The 15,851-nt window shown below is 43.5% G+C and overlaps 1 long non-coding RNA gene across 1 annotated transcript in view; it reads right to left on the bottom strand.

Moving 5' to 3' along the window:
- LOC139178262 (uncharacterized) overlaps nt 1-15,851 on the bottom strand; it is a 38,742-nt gene that overhangs the window by 2,433 nt on the left and 20,458 nt on the right. The window contains exon 2 of the long non-coding RNA XR_011562725.1: nt 4,911-4,979. This is a non-coding gene — a long non-coding RNA (uncharacterized lncRNA). The remainder of the gene's footprint in view (nt 1-4,910; nt 4,980-15,851) is intronic.

The following is a 15,851-nucleotide window of genomic DNA, read 5'->3' as shown; positions in this document are numbered from 1 at the left end:
TTCAGGGTTAGTTTCCTTTAGGATGGACTGGTTCTATCTCCTTGCTGTCCAAAGGACTCTCAAGAGTCTTCTCCAGCACCACAGTTCGAAAGCATCAGTTCTTTGGCACTCAGCCTTCTTTATGGTCCAACTCTCATATCTGTACATGACTATTGGAAAAACCGTAGATTTGACTATACAAACTTTTGTCGGCAAAGTAATGTCTCTGCCTCTTAATATGCTGTCTAGGTTTATCATAACTTCCCTTCCAAGGAGAGTGAAAAAGCTGGCTTAAAACTCAACATTCAAAAAACTAAGATCATGGCATCCGGTCCCATCACTTCATGGCAAATAGAAGGGGAAAAAGTGGAAACAGTGACAGATTTTATTTTCTTGGGCTCTAAAATCACTGCGGATGGTGATTGCAGCCATGAAATTAAAACATGCTTGCTCCTTGGAAAAATCTACATAGCATATTATTTACCATTTTAATAATCTTGAAGTGTATACTGAAGTGGTGTTAAGTACATTTCACATCATTGTACAACCGTGACCACCATCCGTTTCTAGAACTCTTTGATCTTTCCCAACTGAAACTCTGTCCCCATTAAACAACCCCCGCCCCCGCTTCCCCCTGGCACCGACCCTAAAGTCCTGTCTCTGTGAATCTGACAGCTCCGAGTACCTCATAAGTGTGGAATCATACGCTCTTTGTCCTTTTGTCTTACTTATTTCACTTAATGTTCTCAGCGTTTGGCCAGGTGATAGGATAAGTCAGATTTTCCTTCCTTCTTTAAAAAAGTTGTATTTATTTCTTCACTTGTTTGGCTGCCTTGGGTCTTAGTTGCAGCTCATGAGCTTAGTAGTTTTCGGTGCTCGGGTTTAGCTGCTCCGTGGCATGGGGGATACTATTTCCACAAGCAGGGACTGAAGCTGAGCACGCCTGTGTCCCCTGTTTTGCAAGGTGGATCCTCAACCGCTGGACCTTAGGGAAGTCCTTTCTTCCTTCTTAAGGCTGGAAAATATGCCAAGAGGGCTTCCCAGGTGGCATGAGTGGTAAAGAACCTCCTCCTGCCAATGCAGGAAACATAAGAGATTTGGGTTTGATTCTGGGGTCAAGAAGATCCCCTGGAGGAGGGCATGGCAACCCACTCCAGTATTTTTGTCTGGCGATATTCCAAGAGGCCTTTGGTTTTATTCTGTGGTGTGTTGGTGGTGGGGGATACAAAGAGAGAAGGAGGGGTTGGCCCAGATCCAGTGGCCAGAAGGGAGGTGGCCGTGGGCTCTTCTGGGGGCGGGATGAAGTTGCCGAGGTTGACTCTCTGTGGGAGGACTGGGGGAGATTTCATTTTTTCAGTAGCTTAAACGGAATACCTTAGGGCCAGATCACAGGTGAGGCACCGGGACTACATGCAAAATTTCAGGAAGCGTCCTCAGTATCAGTGACCCAGATAATTCACATTTTACTGCAGTATTTAACAAAACAGAAGTAATCAAAAAAGTCTGTGATGAACAAAATACCAAAATTTAAAGTGAACACAGGATTAGTCTGGTTCTGTCTCACTCAGGTTCTCCTAAGGATTGGCCTAGCACAGATCTTGTCTTTATTTTAAATTTTGGTATTTTGTTCATTAGGGGTTTTTTTCCATTATTTTTTGTCTAAGTTACGGTCAAATATACATAACACAAAACTCATCATTTGCAACCATATTTAGGTGTACACTTCAATGGTATTAAATACATTCAACTGCGTGCGTTCTCAGTTGCTCCGTCCTCTTTGCGACTCCATGGACTGTAGCCCACTAGGCTCCTCTGTCCATGGAATTTTCCAGGCAAGAATACTGGAGTGGGTAGTCATTTCCTCCTCCAGGCAATCTTCCTGACTCAGGGATCGAACCTGCGTCTCCTGCGTCTCCTACGTCTCCTGCATTGGCAGGCGGATTCTTTATCCTTGAGCCACATGGGCAGCCCGTTAAATACATTCACATTGTTGGGTAACTCTCACCACCATCCACCCCAGAAATTTCTTACTTCCCCAGCTGAAGCTCTGTCCCTATTACACACAAACTTCCCTTTCTCCCTCGCCCAGCTTATTGGAAGCTACCCTTCTACTATCTGTTTCTATGGATTTGACTACTCTAGGGAACTCATGGAAGTACAGTCAGAACTATTTGTTCTTTTGTTATTGACATTTCACTCAGCGTATTGTCCTCAGGGTTCGTCTGTGTTGTAAGAGTACCAGAATTGACTTCCTTTTTAAGACTGAGTAACATTTCCTTACTCAGTGGATAGACCACATCTTGTTTATCCGTTCATAGGTTGATGAACTTTGGGGTTTATTTCCACCCTTTGGCTATTGTGAATAGCGCTGCTATGAACATTGTTGTACAAAGATTTTCATGAGTCCCTGGCTTCAATTCTTTCAGAGCAGAATTCCTGGATTATATGGTAATTCTGCGTTTAGCTCTTTGAGGACGGGCAAAACTGTTTTCCGTGGTAGATGCTCTGTTTCTTATTCCCATCGGCAATGCACAAGGATTTCAGTTTCTCTACACCCTTCCAACACTTGTTCTTTTCGTTAAAAAAAAAAAAAAAAAAATTAGCCAGCCCGACGGGTGTGAGGTGGTATCTCACTGTGGTTTTGACTTGTGTCTCCCCAGTGACTAATGATGCGGAACATCTCTTCATGTGCTGCTTCGCCATTTCTGTAACTTCTCTGGGGTAATGTCCATTCAGTTCCTTTGCCCATTTTTGAATTGGGCTGTTTATTTTGTTGTTGTGATTGAGTTGTATCTGCATTACTTTTGACTTAAAAATTATTGCCTTAAATGCAACTAATCTTCATTGCTGAGCTTTTTGGTGTTTCCTTGAATTCTGCATGAAGGGAGTACCTCATTTGCCTCGCCCTGGTTCCAGACCTGGTTCTCTGGGGGAGGAAAATTCCTGGAGGGGTGGGTGACAGCCAGGGTGGGAGAAGGACAGACGAGGGGGAGTGGGCTGGGGGGCCGGCCTGGTGGGAAGGGCAAAGTGGAGGGCTGAGGAAGGTCTGACCCTTGGTGTTCTCAAGGCTGCCGTGTAACAGCCCCTGTCCTCCAACAGGAGCCCTCCACGAGTGGTTTCTCATCGAAAAGGAGGAGGAACGGCTGAGTTTGTGAGTTCGATGTTTGGGCCAGTGCCTGGGAGAGGTAACAGAATAGCTGCAAATGTGGTGTTGAGGATGGGGAAGGACGGGTGACCGGGTGAGGTTGGTGCTCAGCCGTGCTGGCCTCCTGGGGATGTGTGCCCAGCCACGTGGATCCTACGGGGATGAAGAGACAGTGCAGACCCACTCTCCTCCCTTACCCTTTGACCTGCCAGGCAGCTGGGGCTGCATAGGAGGTCCACTCAGCAAGCTCAAACAGACTGCGTCCCTCTTCTAAAGGACGGGTGCCCTTCCTGCACCCTGGGTACCACGTGGTATATCCATCACCAGTTGTGCACGTGTGTGCAGTTGAGTCCGACTCTATGGTACCCCACAGAGAGAAGCCTGCCAGGCTCCTCTGGCCATGGGATTCTCCAGGCAAGAATACGAGGGTGGGTTGCCATTATCTTCTCCGGGGGATCTTCCCGACCCAGGGATGGAACCTGCCTCTCCTGCGTCTCCTGCATTGGCAGGCAGGTTCTTTACCACTGAGCCGCCTGGGATGCCTTATCCATCACCACGGCCAAGCCCAAAGGCAGTGGTGGTGATGTGTCGAGTCTCCAAGGAAGTGGGAGAACCTCAGATTCTCACCAGAATTCAACCCACATCACAGCATCGTTAGCATCAGACTGGGATCTGCTTGTTCGGATTTCTGGACAGCATCCTAAGAAGAGTGGTTATTGGGGTCATTAATAATAATCAGTTGGCCTTTATTCTCAAAGACAGAAGTGCTCCTTCTGGGAAGCCTAGCTGAAATGCCACATCCCAATTTGATAAAAACTATAAATATACAAATCTGAGTTCAATGAATATGAAGTAGAATAAATAAAAAGAAAAGCACACTGAGCTCTATCATAATTAATTTTCTGAATTCAGAGATAAACAGAAAATACTAAATGCAGCCAGGTAAGAACGAGACCTACAGAGGAACAATATACAAATGCCAGTAGCAATCCTTTTGGAAACAGTGCAAGCTGGAAGTCAGTGGGTGAATATCTTTAAAATAGAGAAGGAAATGGTTCATCTAGAATTCTATTTTCTGCAAAAATGTCTTTCCAAAATGGAAGGCAAAATAAAGAGGTTTTTAAGACCCTAGCAGACTGACACTACAGGAAATATTAAAGGAAGTTAATATTAAAGGAAGCAGAAAGAAGATAATATTAGATAGAAATCTGGATCTACAGAAAAAGAGGCAAGAGTATTAGAAGTGGTAAATATGTAGAGAAATGTAAAAAAAATTAAAAACAAACAAAAGCTCATTTTAAGGCTGATTATTCACAGTGATATTTGTGGCATTCTGGCGGTTCATAAGTTTTATTTAAAAACTTGAATTAATACATTTAAATTATAGATGTCATGTATACTCATTTCATTCAGATTCAAATAGAAACTCAATAATAATAAAATCTTCAATCTATTCCCTGAAAGAAGTAATGTTTGATAATCAACATCCTGTACATTTTGTATATTAAACATTAAAATATACAGACACGTATGGAATATTAATTTTTACATTAAATATTTAACATTATTCTGCTAATTGCATTTATTTTTGCTAATTGCATTTAAAAACACTTACTAAAAGAAAAGTTTTCTTCAACTTTTAATTTCCTTAGAAAACAACTGACCATTTAAAACAAAATATCAACAATATACTCTGGGGCTTATTATATATTGCAAAGTAAAATCTATGACCACAGTAGTACATAGGACAGGGGAATTAAATGAAAGAACATTGCAGGATACTTACATTATATGTGAAGTGGTACAGCATTTGACGGTAGACTGTGATATGTACATTTAAATTCTGGAGCTACTTCTGAAAATTAGAACAAAGAGATACAATTGATTAGAGAGAATCAATCTGTGGAGAGAATGGAAATTAAAAAAACGTAATTAATTGCAAAGAAGAAAAGAAAAAAAAGAACAGAAGACAGATGGGACAAATAAAAAACGAGTGGATAGGGCTTCTCCGGTGGCTCAGTTGTTAAGAGTCCTCCTGCCAATGCAGAGAATATGAGTCTGATCCCTGGTCTGCGAAGATTCCATATGCCCTGGGGCAGCTAAACCCGTGTACCACAACTTCTGAAGCCCGTGAACCCTGGGGGCCGTGCTCTACAACAGGAGAAGCCACCGCAACGAGAAGCTTGTGTACGGCATCTAGAAAGTAGGCCCGCTTGCCACAGCTGGAGAAAAGCCACCAAGCAGTGCAGACCCAACACAGTCAAAAGGAAAAAAAAAAGTGGAAAGACGGTAGACCTACAGCCAGTGATTCTGATAATTACATTAAATGTTTACATTTCCAAACACTTCAGTAAAAGGCAGAGATTGTGACACAGGATGAAAGAGCAAGGCTCGACTGTATGTTGCTTGAAAGTGAACATGTTAGCCGCTCAGCCGTGTCTGGCTCTTTGCGACCCCGTGGGCTGTAGCCTGCCAGGCTCCTCTGTCCATGGAATTGTCCAGGCAAGAATACTGGAGTCGGTAGCCATTTCCTTCTCCAGGGAAGCTTCTCGACCCAGGGTTGAACTCAGGTCTTCTGCATTGAGGGTAGATTCTTTACCATCTGAGTCACTAAGGAAGACCCCATATGGTGCTTATAGAAACCTATTTTAAATATTCAAAAATCAATTATACGTTCACATACTATCAAAAAAAGTTGGTAAGTGAAATTTTAAAATGCTGTATTATAAATGAATTATATAAACGAAAAGCAAAAGAATGAGGGAATATTGAAAAGGCACAGGAGCCAGTCTGAAAGAGCTCCAAATGGCCAACGCTGTAACAATATTAGAAACAGAATGACCATGAGAGCATTGGATTCTAGAGGAAAACAACAGAATGGGAAAGACCAGCGATGTCTTCAAGAAAATTAGAGATACCAAGGGAACATTTCATGCAAAGATGGGTACAGTAAAGGACCGAAATGGTATGGACCTAACAGAAGCCAAAGATATAAAAAATACACAGAAGAATTATACAAAAAATATCTTAATAGCCCGGATAACCTCGATAGTGTGATCACTCACCTAGAACTGGACATCCTGGAGTGTGAAGTCAAGTGGGCCTTAGGAAGCATCACTACAAGCAAAGCTAGTGGAAGTAATGGAATTCCAACTAAGCTATTTCAAATCCTAAAAGAGGATGCTATCAAAGTGCTGCACTCAATATGCCAGAAAATTTGGAAAACTCAGCAGTGACCACAGGACTGGAAAAGGTCAGTTTTCATTCCAGTCCCAAAGAAGGGCAATGTCAAAGATGCTCAAATAACCACACAATTGCACTCATTTCACATGCTAGCAAGGTAATACTCAAAATCCTTCAAGCTAGGCTTCAACAGCTCATGAACTGAGAACTTCTGGATGTACAAGCTGGATTTAGAAAAAGCAGAGGAACCAGAGATCAAATTGCCAACATCCACTGGATCATAGAAAAAGCAAGAGACTGCCTGGATTGCAACAAACTGGAAAATTCTTAAAGAGATGGGAATATCAGACCACCCTACATGTCTCCTGAGAAACCTGTATGCAGGTCAAGAAGCAACAGTTAGAACTGGACATGAAACAATGGACTGGTTCAAACTGGGAAAGGAGTACGTCAAGGCTGTGTATTGTCTCCCTGCTTATTTAACTTATATGCAGAGTGCATCATGCAAAATGCCATGCTGGATGAAGCACAAGCTGGAATCAAGATTGGCGGGAGAAATATCAATAATCTCAGATATGCAGATGACACCACTCTTACGGCAAAAAGAACTAAAGAGCCTCTTGATGAAAGTGAAAGAGAGTAAAAAAGCTGGCTTAAAGCTCAGGATTCAAAAACGAAGATCATGGCACCGGGTCCCATCATTTCATGGCACATAGATGGGGAAACGATGGAAAGAGTGACAAACTTTATTTTCTCCAGAATCACCACAGATGGTGACTGCAGCCATGAAAGTAAAAGGCTCCTTGTAAGAAAAGTTATGACAAACCTAGGCAGCATTTTAAAAAGCAGACATATTACTTTACTGATAAAGCTCCATATAGTCAAAGCTGTGATTTTTCCAGTAGTCATGTATAGAACTGAGATTTGGAGCATAAAGAAGGCTGAGTGTGAAAGAATTGATGCTTTCAAACTGTGGTACTGGAGAAGACTCTTGAGAGTCCCTTGGACTGCAAGGAGATCAAACCAGTCAGTCTTAAAGGAAACCAACCCTGAATATTCTTTGGAAGGATTGATACTGAAGCTGAAGCTCTGGTACTTTGGGCACCTGATGTGAAGAGCCAACTTATTGGAAAAGACCCTGATGCTGGGAAAGACCGAGGGCAGGAGAGAAGGAGGTGACAGAGGATGAGATGGTTGGATGGCATCACCAACTCAACAGACATGAGTTTGAGCAAACTCTGAAAGATGGTGATGAACAGGGAAGCCTGGTGTGCTGCAGTCCATGGGTTCTCAAAGAGTCGGGCATGACTGAGTGACTGAACGACAACAAGCATTGGATTCTAACCCAAATAATAAACTGAATATATTTTAGTCTGAACAAATATAAATTAATAATGTAATAGATAAATAAATGAAATTATATGAAAAGGACTATCACTGAAGTGAAATGAAAAGGAATGATACCTATATAGAAGAAGCCCAATTAATTCATGTAAAAAGGAATAAGGGGAAATCGAAAAATTGCCATTAGAATTTCATAGATATCATGGAGGCAAAATACACCAATGGATGCCAAAATTAGTGGGAGAAAGTTTAAGAAGAAACAGAACCTTTGCATTGCCTCAAAGTATCTCCCTGCTCTATTACAAAAAGAAAAATAGTGGCTACACAGTGGAGGAACCTGACAGACACCATGTTTACAAAGTGATGAAAGTTCCCATCACAAGAAGTAGGACACGGTGACGTCGAGGGCTCCCTGATACGGCACCGGGCACTCCTGCGGTATTCCTCTTGATGATGCAGAACCTCAGGTCACTATGAGAAGGCATGACGCAACACAAATCAAGGGACAGTCCAGAAAACACCTGAACACTGCTCTTCAAGGGTGCCAAGTCCTGACGGATGGGAATACTGAACAATTGCACAGACTGTCGGGGACTAAGGACGTGCCAGCTAGGAGCAGTGTGGGACCCTGAACTGCGCTCCGGAAGTGAAGACCATTTGTGAAAAAGTGGTAAAGTCCAAATAAAATCTGTAGTTTAGTTAATAGTATTTTACCAATGTTAATATCTTGGTTTTCTTAATTGGTCCATGACTTAGGCGTTATCATTAGAAAAGGTGAGTAAAGGGTATACATGTCTTCTGATATTCTAAGTGTCTAAAAAAGAATATATATTCTTTTTATGTACATATAAATGTATATATATTATATATGTATATAAATGTTATATACTATATATATGTATATAAATATATATATATATGTATGCTGCTGCTAAGTCACTTCAGTCGTGTCCGACTCTGTGCGACCCCACAGGCTGCCGTCTATGGGGTCGCACAGAGTCGGACACGACTGAAGTGACTTATATATATGTGTGCATATAAAGAATGTATATATGTGCATATATATATGAATATACAGATACATACACTAAATCACTTTGCTGTATGCCTGAAACTAACACAACATTGTAAATCAACTGTATGTCAATTGGCGAGAGTAGCGTGGAAACATACATACTACCACACGTGAAGCAGACAGCTAGTGGGAGCTCGTTGTATAATTCACATAACTCAAACTGGGACTCGGTAACAACTTAGAGGAGTGGGAGGTGGGAGGGATGTTCGAGAGGGTGGGGACCTACATATACCTATGGCTGATTCAGGTTGATGTATGGTGGAAACCAAGACAATATTGTAAAGCAATTATCCTTAAATTAAAACAAAAGCAAAAACACACCCAAAGTACATGCCACCTAAGTAAAGGCTTTAGATATTACAGGTCTAGACAATCGCTTGACTGTGACTTTGTGAGAAGCCTTGAGCCTGAACCACTCAGTTCATGGATTCCTGATGCTCAGAAATTATTAATAAATGTTGTTGTCTTAAGTCCCTATGTTTTGGGTTACTTTTAAAATGTAACAATAGACACCTACCTCATAGTGAGTTTTAGGAAATCGTTAATATAAACAGAATAAACATGTGGTCAAGACTGCAAAAATAATTCTACGTCAATAAAAAGTTGTTTGTTTTGAAAAAAAAAAAAAAGCCTTTACGATAGCATAAAATACATGAATGCCTAGGGATAAATGTCACACAATATATACCAGACCTGTACCCTAAAAGCTATAAAACACTGAAATTAAAAAGAAAAATAAGAGAGAAACTAAAGGATGATATGAAGAAATAAAAAGATATATCTCGTTCAGGGATCCAAAGATTCTATATGGTTAGATATCAATTTTGCCCTCAGCAATCTATGGATTCAGTGTGAATCTCAATTATAATCACACTGGTCTTTTTGTGGCAATTGATAAGGCAGTTCTAAAATTTACATGGCAATTCAAGGACCATGAATAGCCAAAGCAATTTCGAAAAAGAACAAAGAAGGAGGATTTATACCACTGAATTTTAAGCCCTACTGTGAAGCAATAGTATGCTACTGGTGTAAGAACAAATATCTAATCAATGGGACAGAATAGAGAACCTAGAAAAAGATCCAGGTATGTATGGCCAACTGATTTTTTTTAAAATGGGCATGGTGAATCTTAGAGAGAAGGAAAGTCTTTAAAACAAATATTGATAGGCATACATAAAAATACGAACCTCAACCCCTACCTCACATCACACACAAAAGTGATTTTGAAATGGATCACAGACCCGAACATAAAAACCAAAAATATAAAACTTCTAGGAAATGGAGATAAGTGATTTGTGCCCTGGAGGTGGGCAAAGGGTGTTTAAATTCTTTGAATTTTCTCTCTATTTTTGGGGCCCTGGGTCGTTGTTGCCGTGAACAGCCTCTCGTGGTGCTGGCTTCTCTGCTTGTACAGCACAGGTTCTGGGGTGCAGGCTCTGTGTCTGTGGCACACAGGCTTAGTTTGTCCCATAGCTCCCGGAATCTTCCGGGTCCAGGGACTGAACCTGTGTCCTCTTCATCGGCAGTCGGATTCAAATCCACTGTACCACCCGGGAAGTACTTGGCAAAGGGTTCTTAATAAGACCCGCACTGTCACAAAACGCAAAATGGTAAAAATGGGTGTTATCAAAATGAATATCCGCCTTTCAAATGACCCGTTAAGACAACGGACAGGCAAGCCAGTCTGGAAGAACAGACTTGCAGCTCACAGTCTGATAAGGGACTTTAGCAGAATTTAATAAGAGCACGAACAACGTAATTAAAACATTGGATGAAAAACTTTGAACAGATACTTCATACAAGAAGCTCTGCAGACAAGGGAGCCCTTGGCTGTTCCCTCTGCTTGAAATGTCTCCTCCCCGATCCGTCTCACTAACTCCCTCTTCTTTTCAAGTCTTTGCTCAAACTTCGCCTTCTCAGAGAGGCCTCCCCTGATATTTTATTTAATATTACACTCTGCCCCGGCTCCTCCCCACCACACACATTTTCCAAATCCCCTTTTTTCTCCTTTTTTTCCCTTGGCACGTCCATCACTTTCTAACACACTGTAAAATTTACTTACTTATGCTTATTCATTATCTCCGTCCCCTGTGAGAATGAGCATGAACTCTGTGTATTTTTCCACAGATGCATCCCGAGCGTCTACATGAGTGCCTGACACATAATAGGTGTTCAGAAAAAAAAAAAAATCTCTCTTTTATACGTGAGTGAATGAATAAAAGGCTGCTTTTATGCTTCCGCTTTGTTTTTGGTCTCCAGCAGTGTTACTTTGATGTGTCAGGCATGAATTCATTTTTATTTATCCTGCTACAGACTCGCCGTGCATCTTAAATGTAAGATTTCCGTCCATCATCAGTTCTGGGAACTTGTTCGTCATTATATCTTCACGAACTTCACCTTTCCGTCCCGTTCTGTCTAGTTGCTTCTAGAACGTCAATTAGATAACATTATGCTATTTATTTGATCCTCGTGTCTCTTAACGGCTTTCTTTCTTTTTTTTTTTCTGACCTCCTTTTTTCTCTTTGCATCAGTAGGTAATTTCTTTCACTCCACCTTTGATTTGACAAATTCTGTTTTCAGGAAACAGGTCTGATCTGCTGTTTTACCAAATATGAAGGTTTTCATACCATCAGTAAGATTTTCACAGCCAATTCTGCTTGGTTCCTTTTCAAATTTATTTGGTCTTTTTTTGTTTGTTTGTTTTCGAGAGTGCTTTATTAACTTCCCATAATTTTGGTTTCCAGTTTCAGTTCTTTAAAACATTTAATGCTATTCTCTCACATCATCCCACCCTCTCCTTCCCCCACTGTGTCCAAAACTTTGTTTTCCACGCCTGTGTCTCCTTTGCTGCCCTGCATGTAGGCTCGCTGATACTCTCTTTCTAGATTCCCATAGATGTGTTAACGTACAATATTTGTCTTTTTCTTTCTGACTTCACTCTGTACCATAGGCTCTAGGTTCATCCACCTTATTGGAACCGACTCAAATGCGTTTCTTTGCAGATAGCCAGTGGGAGTTTGACGTACGATGCAGGGAACCCAAAGCCGGCGCTCTTTGACAACTGGAGTGAAGGATAGCAGTGGGCTTGAGAGGCAGGGGACCCATGTATGCCTATGACCGATTCACACTGCTGTATGGCAGAGGCCATCACAATATTGTAAAGGAATTATCCTCCAATTAAAATAAATAAATTTTACAAACATTAAAAAAAAACGTTTATTTAAGTTCCCTAATTAGTAGTTGCGTGTATCTGATGAACTTGGGGTTCTGACTTGGGACTGTGAACACCTCATTGGTAGGTTTATATGGTGGGGTCCTTTGAGGCCAGGTTGTGGAGGAGGGGGATTTGTGTTTGCTTCCAGCAGGAGAACCTTATTGGAAATATCTTTAATTTTACCATTAGGGGTTTTCTGGACCAAAACGTAGTGTAAATATGACCCACAAACTTTTGTGAAATAAGAACACAGGAGACTGGTTTTCTCCACCTAGATTCCAGATGGAGACAGCGAGCTTGCTTGTCATCTCCTTTGCCAACTTTTTAGTCAGGAAGTCCTGCTTCACTAAAGAACAATCCCTCTCTCTGGCTAAACCCAACAGAAGCTTCTTGCTCCTGCAAAGTTTTCAGGGAATCTGAGCAACTGTCCAGACAGCTGCCCTACACGGAGCAACTCAGTGACCCAGGCTGCCTCAATCCCAACACAGCTCTGCCATCTTGACGCGTGGCGTGCAGAGTCTGGTTTTGGTCTAGAAGTCATTCACCTCTCTTCTCAGCATCCATTGGCCAGAACCAGTCCCGAGGCCAGGCCAGATGGAAGAAGGCCGGGAATGTGTCCATCTGTGCCTGGAGATGCTGGCTCCGGGGGAGGGGGGTGGGTACTGGACATCTTCCCTGCTCCAGAAGGGGGAACTTCCGTCTTTGCTCATCCCTACAGAAGAAGCCTCTTAGGTCCTGGCTGTGGGCAGAGATGCTGGTCCCAACATCTCATCTCGCAGGTGCCATAAGCCCTCTCTCCTGTCCCCGACAACCACTGAGACCCCCACTGCCAGGGCTTGGGCCTGCCTGATAGCCTGGAGTCACTTCAGCTTCAGGACTGGCTAAGCCGTCACTCACTTTTACCTCTCCCTTAAATTCTGGATGACTTCTTCACCTTCTTGCAAGCTTGGTTGCACATTGCAAATGATGTTTCTTATATTTTATGTAACATCCACAGGCATTTCGTTTTAGGGGGTAAGTATTATCTATTTATGCTTTATTGACTATGCCAAAGCCTTTGACTGTGTGGATCACAATAAACTGTGGAAAATTCTGAAAGAGATGGGAATACCAGGCCACCTGACCTGCCTCTTGAGAAACCTATATGCAGGTCAGGAAGCAACAGTTAGAACTGGACATGGAACAACAGACTGGCTCCAAATAGGAAAAGGAGTATGTCAAGGCTGTATATTGCCACCCTGCTTATTTAACTTATATGCAGAATACATCATGAGAAACGCTGGGCTGGAAGAAGCACAAGCTGGAATCAAGATTGCCAGGAGAAATATCAATAACCTCAGATATGCAGATGACACCACCCTATGGCAGAAAGTGAAGAGGAACTAAAAAGCCTCTTGATGAGAGTGAAAGAGGAGAGTGAAAAAATTGGCTTAAAGCTCAACATTCAGAAAACGAAGATCATGGCATCTGGTCCCATCACTTCATGGCAAATAGATGGGGAAACAGTGTCAGACTTTATTTTTTTGGGGCTCCAAAATCACTGCAGATGGTGACTGCAGCCATGAAATGAAAAGATGCTTACTCCTTGGAAGAAAAGTTATGACCAACCTAGATAGCACATTGAAAAGCAGAGATATTGCCTTGACAACAAAGGTCTGTCTAGTCAAGGCTATGGTTTTTCCAGTGGTCATGTATGGATGTGAGAGTTGGACTGTGAAGAAAGCTGAGCACCAAAGAATTGATGCTTTTGAACTGTGGTGTTGGAGAAGACTCTTGAGAGTCCCTTGGACTGCAAGGAGATCCAACCAGTCCATCCTAAAGGAGATCAGTCCTGGGTGTTCATTGGAAGGAATGATGCTGAAGCTGAAACTCCAATACTTAGGCCACCTCCTGCAGAGTTGACTCATTGGAAAAGACCCTGATGCTGGGAGGGATTGGGGGCAGGAGGAGAAGGGGACAACAGAGGATGAGATGGCTGGATGGCATCACCGACTCGATGGACGTGAGTCTGGGTGAACTCTTGGAGTTGGTGATGGACAGGGAGGCCTGGTGTGCTGCGATTCATGGGGTCGCAAAGAGTTGGACACGACTGAGCGACTGAATTGAACTGAACTGATTATTTATTGACAAACCTAGACAGCTTATTAAAAAGCAAAGACGTCACTTGGCCGATAAAGGTCCATATAGTCAAAGCTATGGTTTTTCCAGTAGTCATGTACAGATGCAAGAGTTGGACTATAAAGAAGGCTGAGTGCCGAAGAATTGATGCCTTTGAACTGTGGTGTTGGAGAAGACTCTTGAGAGACCCTGGGACTGCAAAGAGATCAAACCAGTCCATCGTAAAGGAAATCAACCCTAAATATTCATTGGAAGGACTGATGCTGAAGCTGAAACTCCAATACTTTGGCCACCTGATGCGAAGAGCTGACTCATTGGAAAAGACCCTGATGCTAGGAAATATTGAGGGCAGGAGGAGAAGGGGATGACAGGATGAAATGATCAGATAGTATCACCGACTCAGTGGACATGAATGTGAGCAAACTCCAGGGGAGAGTGGAGGGCAGGGAAGCCTGGTGTGCTGCAGTCCATGGGGTCACAAGAGTCGGACGTGACTTAGTGACTGAGCAGCAACAGCAGCAAATGAGTATTATCCGCACTTTGCAGACGAGGGGAACTGGCTGGAGAGCTCTGCTAACCCGCCCCAGGACGCACGTGAGGTAGCCTTGCTCTTAGTCAGGCCTGTGTGGCCCGGGTGTTCCAGCTGGCCCTCCGTGGGGAGGGAGGGCGGGAGGGTGTCTGCCACAGATCAGGTGCAGGCTTCCCAGAGGAGGCAACCTTCGACCGGGTCTGGAAGGGTACGAGGTTGGGGCGCAGGGGTGTGGCTGTGACCCAGACCAGGCAGAAGCCTGGGGTGTAACAAGGTCAGGACACAGGTGAGCCGCTCCATAATATTTACTGAATAAATGAGTAAATAAATAGCCTACGAGAGGGCTGAGGGGGTGAATAAGGCTGTCAGTAAAGCCTGAGTCAGTCTCTCTCGTGATGGCTTGTGTTTGACCCCGAGTATTTCTACCTGTTCTTGCCTCATTTCCCAAGCTAAACAAGCCGGGAAGGACTTGTGGGAGCGCCAGGGAATGAGTCCCTCTTCCACTCTTAGCAACTGCAGTTACCTAAAATTGCAAGCCTGTCTGATCTCATTAGCGAAATAAGACTCAGAGGGGGGCCTAAGGTGGAAGTTCAGCCCTGATGTGGAGACTCGGCCTCTTTGTCTCCGGAGAACCCCAAACGCCATCAGGCTGGCCACCAGGCTGGCCCCGCACCCGCGCCCAGAGCCCGCCCCAGGGAGGAGGAGAAGGCAAACAGAGGGCAGAGCCAAGTTCAGCCTGGACCGCACTCAGAGCCTGGCTCCATCATAAACACCCTCCCTCATCTTTAGTATGAAGTGGGAACTTGAGCCCCGGGGCCTACAGGAAGGGCTCCGTCCAGAAAAGCCCACTGAGGCAGATACCGAGGGGAGACCTAGCAGCTTGGGCCTTGGGTGAGCAGTGAGGGGCTCAGACAGAACTCGGGGCCAGCAGTCGGCGCTCCGGACACCTTGACATTCAGGCAGTGAGAGAGCTGAATAGGTGGAAGCTCGCAGGATCCAACTCGGAGGTCTTGTTTGCAGCAGCAAGTTGCTTCTCTAGGGAGCGTTTCAGAAGACAGAAATATTGTGGTCTGCTCGGGTGGCTAGGATGCATCACAGAAACAGCTGTTTATCGATCTCTTCCTGGGGGCCACTCTCAAATTAGTGCTTTCACACCCATTAGCTTAGGCACTCCTCGTAAAAGCCTGCAGACAGGTATCATTATCCCTGGTTTTTAGATGAGGGATCGAAGAAGCACTGGTTAAGTAACTCGCCCCAGGTCACT

Source organism: Bos indicus, chromosome 21, assembly GCF_029378745.1.
Source record: "Bos indicus isolate NIAB-ARS_2022 breed Sahiwal x Tharparkar chromosome 21, NIAB-ARS_B.indTharparkar_mat_pri_1.0, whole genome shotgun sequence".
NCBI classification, from domain to species: domain Eukaryota; kingdom Metazoa; phylum Chordata; class Mammalia; order Artiodactyla; family Bovidae; genus Bos; species Bos indicus.
The sequence above is the reverse complement of the archived record's forward strand: the minus strand, read 5'-3'. Positions and strand labels throughout refer to the sequence as shown.